Here is a 13,948-nt window from a genome sequence, read left to right on the forward strand (position 1 = left end):
TCATGCCGGCTAACATGCCCAGAGTTGCATTGTCCTGTCTCCCCAATCTCTTTGTGACGTAAATGGGTGAACTTGTCACCACAGAATGTTATAGAAACAAATGGTTGAATTGTAGCGAATCAGATCAATCTGTTGACTTGGACGAATTGGGATTAAGCAGTGAATCTGTCAGTCATTCACATAGCGTCACAGGACAAGCAAAGGTTGGTTATTTCAGTTCAGCTAGTTGGGGGAGTGAGTGTTGTAGCTTGAATTAGTATGCATATTATGTTGTGGGAAGGGATAAATCCAGTCAGCACAGCCAGTTCTCAGCTGTCTCCCAGAAAAACTGACTGACACAGGCTGACTGACTGATCAGTGATGTGAGGAGCAAGGAAATCCTTGTTGGGCTGTGAGTACACAACTTGTAATGGTTTTATGCCATGTTGATAACTTAGTTTTGTTGGGAACAATGTTTTGTGTCAGTGAACAGCCAGTTTAAGTTGATCTTGTGGCTTGTGGAAAGAAAAGGGGTTAATGTGTGAAAGCTACCCACTGAGAGAAGTACTGGCCTAAATCTTGAGTCCCCCCCCCCCGCCCCCCTTCTATTTGGTTACAAATATCTTGTTCTGTATTTTTGATGTATTACTTACTTGTTTTGTATGTAATAGGTGGTGTTGGTTCAGTGTGAACTGAACAGATCTATAGGATAACACATTGTCAGTGTGGGTTGAGGGTTTTTCATGTGTGTGTGTGTGCACATGGGGGTAACAGCAAGTGTTGTGGAACACGCTTGATTTGTTGGTAGTTGTGGTAACATGTGTAGGAGTTGTGCTGTGTGTCAGTGGTTTACTTTGTTCAGACAAAGTGTTTAGGAACATTGTAATGTGATTAATGAGTTGATAAACTAGGAGAGCACTGAGGGTCAGTGCTATGTTGTTGCACATTGCTGTTTACCAGAGATTTGTTGGAAGTAATGATTTCCTTTCATGTACTTGTGTCGGTGGTATACCTTGTGAAGACAGATTTGTTTGGTAATGGCAACTCACAGTTTAACTGGATGATGGGTAACATGTGGTTGTATTGGTCAGTAATATGTTTTGTGCACAGTTAGTCGGTATGGTATGTCACTGTTGGTGGCAGGTAAGCTTGATGAAGCTTGTAAAGTTGTACTACCTCACCTAGATTTATGTGTGAGAGGAGTGCATACTGGTGGACATGTGATGAAAGGTGCTGAGAGGGTATTGGCCTTTCATGGCAGTGATGTCAGGATATTTTGAGATTTTACCTGACCTGGGTTTTGGTTGTGTGTTTGTGTTCCAGGTGTGCTGCTTTAGGTGTAGGGTGAACTTAATACTGTGTGCTGCTTGTAGTTGTAGGTGTTGCTTGTAGATGCTGCTTGTAGGTGCGGCATGTCGATGCTGCTTGTAGAAGTACTTGAAGTAGGCAGTGTGTGCTGCCTTAGTGTGTGTTGCTTTTGCTAAGTAAGTTGAACTGCTTAGTGTGTGTGCCGTACTGTAAAGTAAACACTCTATAAAAACCACTCCATGTGGCCCTGCTATTGATGTGAGGAGAGAGTGAGTGCATCATCAGTCGATCCTATATCCCCTGTGTCTGTTCCCCTCTTTCTATTAGAATCGAACCACACTCTCAAACACTTTTTACACAGGCAAGTTTGCAAACATACCAGGTCAATACGACGAACACTTTAATTACCTCAAACTGCTTTTCCCTTTTCTCAGACCTCAAAAACATTGTGATCGCACAAAAGGTGAGGGTGTTGAAGGGGGAGAATGATAGGTAGAAGTGTATGGAAAGACGTCTTGGCAGATGTCAAAATCAGATCGCAATGGTCGTTCAAAAGCTGATACACTTCGGTCCTTGCATTTCCAAACATACATAACTACCGTCGATTCTGGTTTTTATGGCCACAACGCTCACTGTGATCACTTCGTGCTTCGCTCTTTTTTGGTCAACGTCTGCAAGCAGCTCAACAAAGATGTGGAGAAAACTGACTGAGCGTCGCTGCAAAGGCGAACAAACAAACAAAATCTCGCTCATGCCATTTCAAGTTATGCCGTGATTTCTGTGGTTTGTTTAATGTTTTGACATGTTTCACACGTAAGACAAGACGATGCCCCTTCTTTTCAGAAAAAAAAAATATTGATAACAATAATAGTAATGATAGGAGGGGATGGGAGAGGAGGGGAGGGGAGAGAAGGGGAGGGGAGAGGAGGGGTGGGAAGGGGAGAGGGGAGGAGGGTTGGGGAGGGGAGAGGGGAGGAGGCACACAGTGGATCTTTGGACCAAGTTCAAGGACACCCTCATCACGTCAGTCCAGGCCAATGTCCCCCACAGGACAGCGCATACCAAGGCCTGTAAACCATGGATCACAGCTGACATCCGTAAAATTGCCAAGCGCCATGACAGGGTCTATAAGAGAAAGAAAAAGCAGAGCACTCCTGAACTAGTAAAAGAACATAACTCAGAAGACAGAAGCAATGTATGATAAGACGCTCCTACTGGGAATATGTCCATAGGTCAGTCGCAGGTGACCCTGAGTCGGCAGAAGGTTCACCCCCGAACAAGCGATTCTACACCTTCGTCAAGCACCAGCGCAGCTCCAACTCTGGCGTCGCACCACTGAAAGTGGATGGTAAGCTTGTGACGGATCCCACCGCCAAGGCTGAGGCTCTCAACAAGCAGTTCCAGTCAGTGTTCAGGGAGGGGCGCGAGTACGCAGATGTAGAGTTTCGCGCTAAATGCAAGATGTCTGACATCTCTCCCAGCTCAACCCTCTCTGACATCTTGATTACTGAAGAAGGCATTCGCAAACTCCTCTCCAAACTTAACTCCCATAAAGCCTGCGGCCCTGACAAAATCAGTCCTCTCATCCTGAAAAACCTTGCCCCTGAAATATCTCCAGTCCTTACAATGATCTATCAGTCCTCTCTTGACACTGGTTATGTCCCTTCTGACTGGAGATTTGCAAACGTTGCACCAATATATAAGAAAGGAGAACACTACAACCCAGCTAATTACCGCCCAGTCTCTCTGACCTCTATCCCCTGCAAAATTCTGGAACATGTCATCGTCAGTGCTGTCATGTCTCACATAGAATCCAACGAAATCTTATGTCAAGAACAACATGGCTTTCGCAAGTTTCAGTCCTGCGAGACACAACTACTCAATTTTACAGAAGAACTGTTTGGTACTGTAGAGAAAGGAAATCAGGCAGACGTCATCATTATGGACTTTGCGAAGGCCTTCGATAAAGTAAACCACAGCCTCCGCATCCACAAACTGAAACATTACGGCGTCCAAGGAAAGATCAACAAATGGATAGGAGCTTTCTTACACCCCTGATCAATACACAGTGTGTGGAGTCACAGTCCAATGATCAATTCACAGTGGATGGAGTCACAGTCCCCTGATCAATACAGTGTGTGGTGTCACAGCCCCCTGATCAATACAGTGTATAGAGTCACAGTCCCCTGATCAATACACAGTCTGTGGAGTCAGTCTCCTGATCAATACACAGTGTATGGAGTCACAGTCCCCTGATCAATACAGTGTATAGAGTCACAGTCCCCTGATCAATACACAGTCTGTGGAGTCACAGTCTCCTGATCAATACACAGTGTGTGGAGTCACAGTCCCCTGATCAATACAGAGTGTATGGAGTCACAGTCCCCTGATCAATACAGTGGATGGAGTCACAGTCCCCTGATCAATACAGTGTGTGGAGTCACAGTTCCCTGATCAATACAGAGTGTATGGAGTCACAGTCCCCTGATCAATACAGTGGATGGAGTCACAGTCCACTGATCAATACAGTATATGGAGTCACAGTTCCATGATCAATACACAGTGTATGGAGTCACACTCCCCTGATCAATACACAGTGTATGGAGTCACAGTTCCCTGATCAATACAGAGTGCATGGAGTCACAGTCCTCCGATCAATACACAGTCTGTGGAGTCACAGTCCCCTGATCAATACAGTGTATGGAGTCACAGTCCCCTGATCAATACACAGTGTATGGAGTCACAGCCCCCTGATCAATACACAGCGTGTGGATTCACAGTCTCCTGATCAATAGTGTACTGATTCACAGTCTCCTGATCAAAACACAGTGTATGAAGTCACATTCCAATGATCAATACGCAGTGTATGGAGTCACAGACCCCTGATCAATACAGTGGATGGAATCACAGTCCCCTGATCAATGCAGTGGATGGAGTCACAGTTCCCTGATCAATACACAGTGTATGGAGTCACAGTTCCCTGATCAATACACAGTGTATTGAGTCACAGTCCTCTCATCAATACACAGTCTGTGGAGTCACAGTCCCCTGATTAATACAGTTTGTGGAGTCACAGTCCCCTGATCAATACAGTTTGTGGAGTCACAGTCCCCTGATCAATACAGTTTGTGGAGTCAGTCCCCTGATCAATACAGTGTATGGAGTCACAGTCCACTGATCAATACAGTGTGTGGAGTCACAGTCCCCTGATCAATACACAGTGTGGAGTCACAGTCCCCTGATCAATACACAGTGTGGAGTCACAGTCCCCTGATCAATACAGTGGTTGGAGTCACAGCCCCCTGATCAATACACAGTGTATGGAGTGACAGTCCCCTGATCAATACACAGTGTATGGAGTCACAGTCCCCTGATCAATACAGTGGATGGAGTCACAGTTCCCTGATCAATACAGTCTGTGGAGTCAGAGTCCCGTGATCAATACAGTGTATGGAGTCAGAGTCCCCTGATCAATACAGTGGATGGAGTCACAGTCCCCCGATCAATACACAGTGTGTGGAGTCATAGTCCCCCGATCAATACACAGTGATGGAGTCACAGTCCCCCGATCAATACACAGTATGTGAGTCACAGTCCCCAGATCAATACACAGTATGTGGAGTCACAGTCCCCCGATCAATACACAGTGGATGGAGTCACAGTCCCCTGATCAATACAGTGGATGGAGTCACAGCCCCCTGATCAATACAGTGGATGGAGTCACAGTCCCCCGATCAATACACAGTGGATGGAGTCACAGTCCCCTGATCAATACAGTGGATGGAGTCACAGCCCCCTGATCAATACAGTGGATGGAGTCACAGTCCCCTGATCAATACACAGTCTGTGGAGTCACAGTTCCCGGATCAATACAGTGGATGGAGTCACAGTCCCCTGATCAATACAGTGGATGGAGTCACAGTCCCCTGATCAATACAGTGGATACAGTCACAGTACCCTGATCAATACAGTGGAGTCACAGCCCCCTGATCAATACACAGTGTGTGGAGTCACAGTACCCTGATCAATACAGTGTGTGGAGTCACAGTCCCCTGATCAGTACACAGTGGATGGAGTCACAGTCCCCCGATCAATACACAGTGTGTGGAGTCACAGTCCCCGGATCAATACAGTGTATGGAGTCACAGTCCCCTGATCAATACAGTGTATGGAGTCACAGCCCCCTGATCAATACATAATGTAATGATTCACAGTCTCCTGATCAATAGTGTACTGATTCACAGTCTACTGATCAATACGGTGTGTGGAGACACAGTCTCCTGATCAATACACAATGTGGAGTCACAGCCCCCTGATCAATACACAATGTGGAGTCACAGCCCCCTGATCAATACACAATGTGGAGTCACAGCCCCCTGATCAATACACAATGTGGAGTCACAGCCCCCTGATCAATACACAATGTGGAGTCACAGTCCTCTGATCAATACAGTGGATGGAGTCACAGCCCCCTGATCAATACACAATGTGGAGTCACAGTCTCCTGATCAGTGCAGTGGATGGAATCACAGTTTCCTGATCAATACAGTGTGTGGAGTCACAGTCTCCTGATCAATACACAGTGTATGGAGTCACAGTCCCCCGATCAACACAGTGTATGGAGTCACAGTCCCCTGATCAATACACAGTGTGTGGAGTCACAGTCCCTGGAAGCGACACTATAGAAAGACACCTGACAGGCACGACACTATAGAACGACACCTGACAGGCACGACACTATAGAACAACACATGATAGGAACGACACTATAGAACAACACCTGACAGGAACGACACTATAGAACGACACTATAGAACGACACCTGATAGGAGCGACAATATAGAACGACACTATAGAACAACACCTGATAGGAACGACACTATAGAACGACACCTGACAGGAACAACACTATAGAACAACACCTGACAGGAACAACACTATAGAACAACACCTGACAGGAACGACACTATAGAACAACACCTGACAGGAACAACACTATAGAACAACACCTGACAGGCACGACACTATCGAACAACACCTGACAGGAACGACACTATAGAACGACACTATAGAACGACACCTGATAGGAGCGACAATATAGAACGACACCTGACAGGAACGACACTATAGAACGACACTATAGAACAACACCTGATAGGAACGACACTATAGAACGACACCTGACAGGAACGACACTATAGAACAACACCTGACAGGAACAACACTATAGAACGACACCTGACAGGAACGACACTATAGAACAACACCTGATAGGAACGACACTATAGAACAACACCTGACAGGAACGACACTATAGAACAACACCTGACAGGAACGACACTATAGAACGACACTATAGAACGACACCTGATAGGAGCGACAATATAGAACGACACTATAGAACAACACCTGATAGGAACGACACTATAGAACGACACCTGATAGGAACGACACTATAGAACAACACCTGATAGGAACGACACTATAGAACGACACCTGACAGGAACGACACTATAGAACGACACCTGATAGGAACGACACTATAGAACGACACCTGATAGGAACGACACTATAGAACAACACCTGATAGGAACGACACTATAGAACGACACCTGACAGGAACGACACTATAGAACGACACCTGATAGGAACGACACCTGACAGGAACGACACTATAGAACGACACCTGACAGGAACGACACCTGACAGGAACGACACCTGACAGGAACGACACTATAGAACGACACCTGACAGGAACGACACTATAGAACGACACCTGACAGGAACGACACTATAGAACGACACCTGACAGGAACGACACTATAGAACGACACCTGACAGGAACGACAGATCACCTTCAAAGAGATTGCCCCATCATGGTGGGGAGAAACTCTTTCACAGCTGTTCCACTCAGAAGGAATTCTTTTCGTCTGCCTCAGGGAAATGAAGAGAAGACACCAAATCATATCATATGGCACACTCTTTCTTGTCGTGCGTACCATACTCATAAAAACACAAAAGGCTTCATAGTGCGTGCCTTGATCATTGAAGATCGTAGAATTTACATCGTATTGGGCACACATTTTATTGCTGCATCCTTGATGACTTTTCATTTGATTTGTCAGTTGTGCACTAAATCTAGCCAAGTTAAATTTCCTTTTATATTATGTTATTTGTCGTCACAAAATCATACGATCAACAGGTAAAAGGTTTTATTCTCTCTCTTTTTCGTCTGTGTGTGTGTGTGTGTGTGTGTGTGTGGGTGTCCATGGCTGCAATGGCAGCTGTCGGCCGGCTCTTCCTAGGTAGGCAGCGTGTTGTGCAAATGACTCTAAAGCGCTTAGAGCTTAGTCTCTGACTGAGGATAGATGCTATATAAGCATCCACATAATCATCATCATTTCTTCAATTCATAAACACACACACACACACACACACACACACACACACACACTCTCTCTCTCTCTCTCTCTCTCTCTCTCTCTCTCTAGGAGATGTAGAGAGAGAGGGAAAGAGACAGATTGAAAGATTCAATTGAGAAGCGATCAATTTAGGACTGAAGTGATAGACATGCAGAAAACATATTTTCAAAACACCAACCCCTACAGGCATAATTAGTCACACGGTGAGAGAAACCAAGGCCAAAGTAGATAGGCCAAAAGCACGTGCTGTCCGCCATTAGATATTTGAACAACAGGGCAGTCGCGACAGAAAATCACTCACGCAATCATCAGCCCAATGGCCGCCTTATATCGACGCGCGGGTCGTAAAACGAAAGGGCAGTGACTACCGATCAGTCTTCCGTCCGGCATCCTGATTAGTCTCGTTATTTCTCCTTGTGAACGGGACTTTGATAGTAGACGAAATGCCGAGTGATTCCAGTACTGAGTGACAGTAATCGAACAGTAACTGGCTGAATGAACTGGAGCAAGAGGCTGCGATTTTTTTTTCCCCAAAAAATTAACATTAAAGTATATGATTACGAATTATTTTACAGTCACACAATGTTTTCTTTGTTCAATGGTATTCATTTTCCTTTTTTCCTTCGATTTATAGTTTTTAAAATAAGCGAGTACCAATGAGGTGAGAAAACTGAAAATAACTGCTCTGTTATGAAATCCTTTTGTCAGTCACTTGCTGGTGCTCTAAAGTTAAAATTTGATTCATTACCTTGTTCTTTCATTTCTAAGCAATGAGGTTTTGACAGCCCCAACCCCTACTTCCACATCCACACTCCACTCCCACCCCCCAACACACCCCACTCCCACCACCCCCACACACCTCACTCCTACCACCCCCACCCCACACTCCCACCACCACTACACACCCCACTCCCACCACCTCCGCACACCCCACACCCCACACCCACCAGCAAACACTCCCACCACACCATACACCCCACTCCCACCACCACCACCCCACCACCCCCACACACCCCACTCCCACCACCCCACTCCCACCACCCCCACTCCTACTACCCCCACACACCACACTCACACCACCCCTACACATCCCACACCCTCCACCCCCACACACCCCACTCCCACCACCCTCACACACCCCACTCCCACCACCCCTACACACCACCCCACCACCCCCACACACCCCACCCCCACCACCCCCACACAACCCACTCCCACCACCCCCACACACCCCACTCCCACCACCACCACCCACCACCCCCACACACCCCACTCCCACCACCCTCACACACCCCACTCCCACCACCACCACCCACCACCCCCACACACCCCACTCCCACCACCACCACCCACCACCCCCACACACCCCACTCCCACCACCACCACCCACCACCCCCACACACCCCACTCCCACCACCCTCACACACCCCACTCCCACCACCCCTACACACCACCCCACCACCCCCACACACCCCACTCCCACCACCCCCACACACCCCACTCCCACCACCCCTACACACCCCCACCACCCCCACACACCCCACTCCCACCACCCTCACACAACCCACTCCCACCACCCCTACACACCCCCACCACCCCCACACACCCCACTCCCACCACCCCCACACACCCCACTCCCACCACCACCACCCCACCACCCCCACACACCCCACCCCCACCACCCCTACACAACCCACCCCCACCACCCCCACACACCCCACTCCCACCACCCCCACACACCCCACTCCCACCACCCCCACACACCCCACTCCCACCACCCCCACACACCCCACTCCCACCCCCACCCCCACTCCCACCACCCCCACTCCTATTACCCCACACACCACACTCCCACCACCCCTACACACCCCACCCCCACCACCCCCACACATCCGACACCCGCACTCCCACCGCCCCCACACACCCCACTCCCACCACCCACACACACCACACTCCCACCACCCATACACACCCCACTCCCACCACCCACACACACCCCACTCCCACCAACCACACACACCACACTCCCACCACACCTACACACCCCTCTTCCACCCACCCCACACACCCCACTTCCACCACCCCTACTCCCACCACCCACACACACACCACTCTACAGTCCCCACTCACTGTCAATGCTCTCAGCCTCCATGTTTCTCACAAACAACTTAAGTTGTTTCTTTCTTCCTATTCTTTCTTTACTTCCTTTTTTCTCAAACCACTGCTCTTTTCTTCTTCTTCCCGACCTATGGCATTCTGTACGCAAAAACTCCCTCGCAATCGAGCACCAAATTCAACGTTCGCTTTTGGTAGTTTGTTCTATTGATAACCACTTTGTTGACATCTGCCACACTTTTCCCATTTCCACCTGACATCTCTCATACCTTTCCCTATCCACCTGACATCTGTCACACCATTCCCTATCCACACCTGACATCTCTCACCCCTTTCCCTATCCACACCTGACATCTGTCACCTTTCCCTATCCACACCTGACATCTCTCACACCTTTCCCTATCCACACCTGACATCTCTCACCCCTTTCCCTATCCACACCTGACATCTGTCACCTTTCCCTATCCACACCTGACATCTCTCACACCTTTCCCTATCCACACCTGACATCTCTCACTCCTTTCCCTGTCACATCAGACATCTGTCACACCTTTCCCTATCCACACCTGACATTTGTCACACCTTTCCCTATCCACACCTGACATCTGTCACACCTTTCCCTATCACATCAGACATCTGTCACACCTTTCCCTATCACATCAGACATCTGTCACATCAGACATCTGTCACACCTTTCCCTATCACATCAGACATCTGTCACACCTTTCCCTATCACATCAGACATCTGTCACATCAGACATCTGTCACACCTTTCCCTATCACATCAGACATCTGTCACATCAGACATTTGTCACACCTTTCCCTATCACATCAGACATTTGTCACACCTTTCCCTATCCACACCTGACATTTGTCACACCTTTCCCTATCCACACCTGACATCTCTCACTCCTTTCCCTATCCACACCTGACATCTCTCACTCCTTTCCCTATCCACATCTGATATATGTCACACATTTCCCTATCTACACCTGACATCTCTCACACCTTTCCCTATCCACACCTGACATCTCTCACACCTTTCCCTATCCACACCTGACATCTGTCACTCCCCCCTATCCACACCTGACATCTCTCACTCCTTTCCCTATCCACACCTGACATCTGTCACACCTTTCCCTATCCACAACTGACATCTGTCACACCTTTCCCAATCCAAAACTGCCATCTCTCGCACCTTTCCCTATCCACACCTGACATCTGTCACTCCTCCCTATCCACACCTGACATCTGTCACTCCTTTCCCTATCCACACCTGACATCTGTCACACCTTTCCCTATCCACATCTGACATCTGTCAAACCTTTCCCTATCACATCAGACATTTGTCACACCTTTCCCTATCCACACCTGACATTTGTCACATCTTTCCCTATCCACACCTGACATCTCTCACTCCTTTCCCTATCCACACCTGACATCTCTCACACCTTTCCCTATCCACACCTGACATCTCTCACACCTTTCCCTATCCACACCTGACATCTGTCACACATTTCCCTATCTACACCTGACATCTCTCACACCTTTCCCTATCCACACCTGACATCTGTCACTCCTCCCTATCCACACCTGACATCAGTCACACCTTTCCCTATCCACATCTGACATTTGTCACTCCTTTCCCTATCCACATCTGACATCTCTCACACCTTTCCCTATCCACACCTGACATCTGTCACTCCTTTCCCTATCCACACCTGACATCTGTCACTCCTTTCCCTATCCACATCTGACATCTGTCACTCCTTTCCCTATCCACACCTGACATCTGTCACTCCTTTCCCTATCCACACCTGACATCAGTCACACCTTTCCCTATCCACATCTGACATTTGTCAAACCTTTCCCTATCACATCTGACATCTGTCACATCTTTCCCTATCACATCTGACATCTGTCACATCTTTCCCTATCCACACCTGACATCTCTCACTCCTTTCCCTATCCACACCTGACATCTCTCACACCTTTCCCTATCCACACCTGACATCTCTCACACCTTTTCCTATCCACACCTGACATCTGTCACTCTTCCCTATCCACACCTGACATCTGTCACTCCTTTCCCTATCCACACCTGACATCTGTCACACATTTCCCTATCTACACCTGACATCTGTCACACCTTTCCCTATCCACACCTGACATCTGTCACTCCTCCCTATCCACACCTGACATCTGTCACTCCTTTCCCTATCCACACCTGACATCTGTCACTCCTCCCTATCCACACCTGACATCTGTCACTCCTTTCCCTATCCACACCTTAAATATGTCACACATTTCCCTATCTACACCTGACATCACTCACACCTTTCCCTATGCACACCTGACATCTGTCACTCCTCAGTATGCACACCTGACATCTCTCATTCCTTTCCCTATCCACACCTGACATCTATCACACCTTTCCCTATCCACACCTGACATCTCTCACTCATGTCCCTATCCACACCTGACATCTGTCACTCCTTTCCCTATCCACATCTGATGTATGTCACACATTTCCCTATCTACACCTGACATCTCTCACACCTTTCCCTACCACATCTGACATCTGTCACTCCTTTCCCTATCCACACCTGACATCTGTCACTCCTTTCCCTATCCACATCTGATGTATGTCACACATTTCCCTATCTACACCTGACATCTGTCACTCTTCCCTATCCACACCTGACATCTGTCACTCCTTTCCCTATCCACACCTGACATCTGTCACACATTTCCCTATCTACACCTGACATCTGTCACACCTTTCCCTATCCACACCTGACATCTGTCACTCCTCCCTATCCACACCTGACATCTGTCACTCCTTTCCCTATCCACACCTGACATCTGTCACTCCTCCCTATCCACACCTGACATCTGTCACTCCTTTCCCTATCCACACCTTAAATATGTCACACATTTCCCTATCTACACCTGACATCACTCACACCTTTCCCTATGCACACCTGACATCTGTCACTCCTCAGTATGCACACCTGACATCTCTCATTCCTTTCCCTATCCACACCTGACATCTATCACACCTTTCCCTATCCACACCTGACATCTCTCACTCCTGTCCCTATCCACACCTGACATACGTCACACCTTTCCCTATCCACACCTGACATACGTCACACCTTTCCCTATCCACACCTGACATCTGTCACTCGTTTCCCTGTCCACAACTAACATCTGTCACTCCTTTCCCTATCGACACCTGACATCTCTCACCCCTTTCCCTATCCACACCTCACATCTGTCACACCTTTCCCTATCCAGACCTGACATCTGTCACACCTTTCCCTATCCACACCTGACATCTATCACACCTCTCCCTATCCACACCTGACATCTCTCACAGTTTTCCCTATCCACATCTGACATCTGTCACACCTTTCCCTATTCACACCTGACATCTCTCACACCTATCCCTATCCACACCTAACATCTCCCACACCTTTCCCCTATATACGCCTGACATCTACCCCACCTTTCCCTATCCACCTGACAGCTCTCACACCTTTCCCTATCCACACCTGACATCTGCCACACCTTTCCCTATCCACATCGGACATCTGTCACACCTTTCCCTATCCACACCTGACATCTGCCACACCTTTCCCTATCCACATCGGACATCTGTCACACCTTTCCCTGTCCACACCTGATATCTGTCACACCTTTCCCTGTCCACACCTGACATCTGTCACCCCTTTCCCTATCACATCAGACATCTGTCACACCTTTCCCTATCCACACGTGACATTTCTCACATCTTTCCCTATCCACATCTGACATCTATCACACCTTTCCCTGTCCACACTTGACATCTCTCACGCCTTTCCCTATCCACATGTGACATCTGTCACACCTTTCCCTATCCACACTTGACATCTCTCACACCTTTCCCTATCCACATCTGACATCTGTCACACCTTTCCCTATCCACACCTGACATCTTTCACACGTTTCCCTATCTACATTTGTTACACCGTTCCCTATCCACACCTGACATCTGTCACACTTTTCCCTATCCACACCTGACATATCTCGCACCTTTCCCTACCTACACCTGACATTTGTGACACCTTTCCCTATCCACA

The sequence above is a fragment of the Babylonia areolata genome, chromosome 17 (genome assembly GCF_041734735.1).
Source record: "Babylonia areolata isolate BAREFJ2019XMU chromosome 17, ASM4173473v1, whole genome shotgun sequence".
Lineage (NCBI taxonomy): Eukaryota > Metazoa > Mollusca > Gastropoda > Neogastropoda > Buccinidae > Babylonia > Babylonia areolata.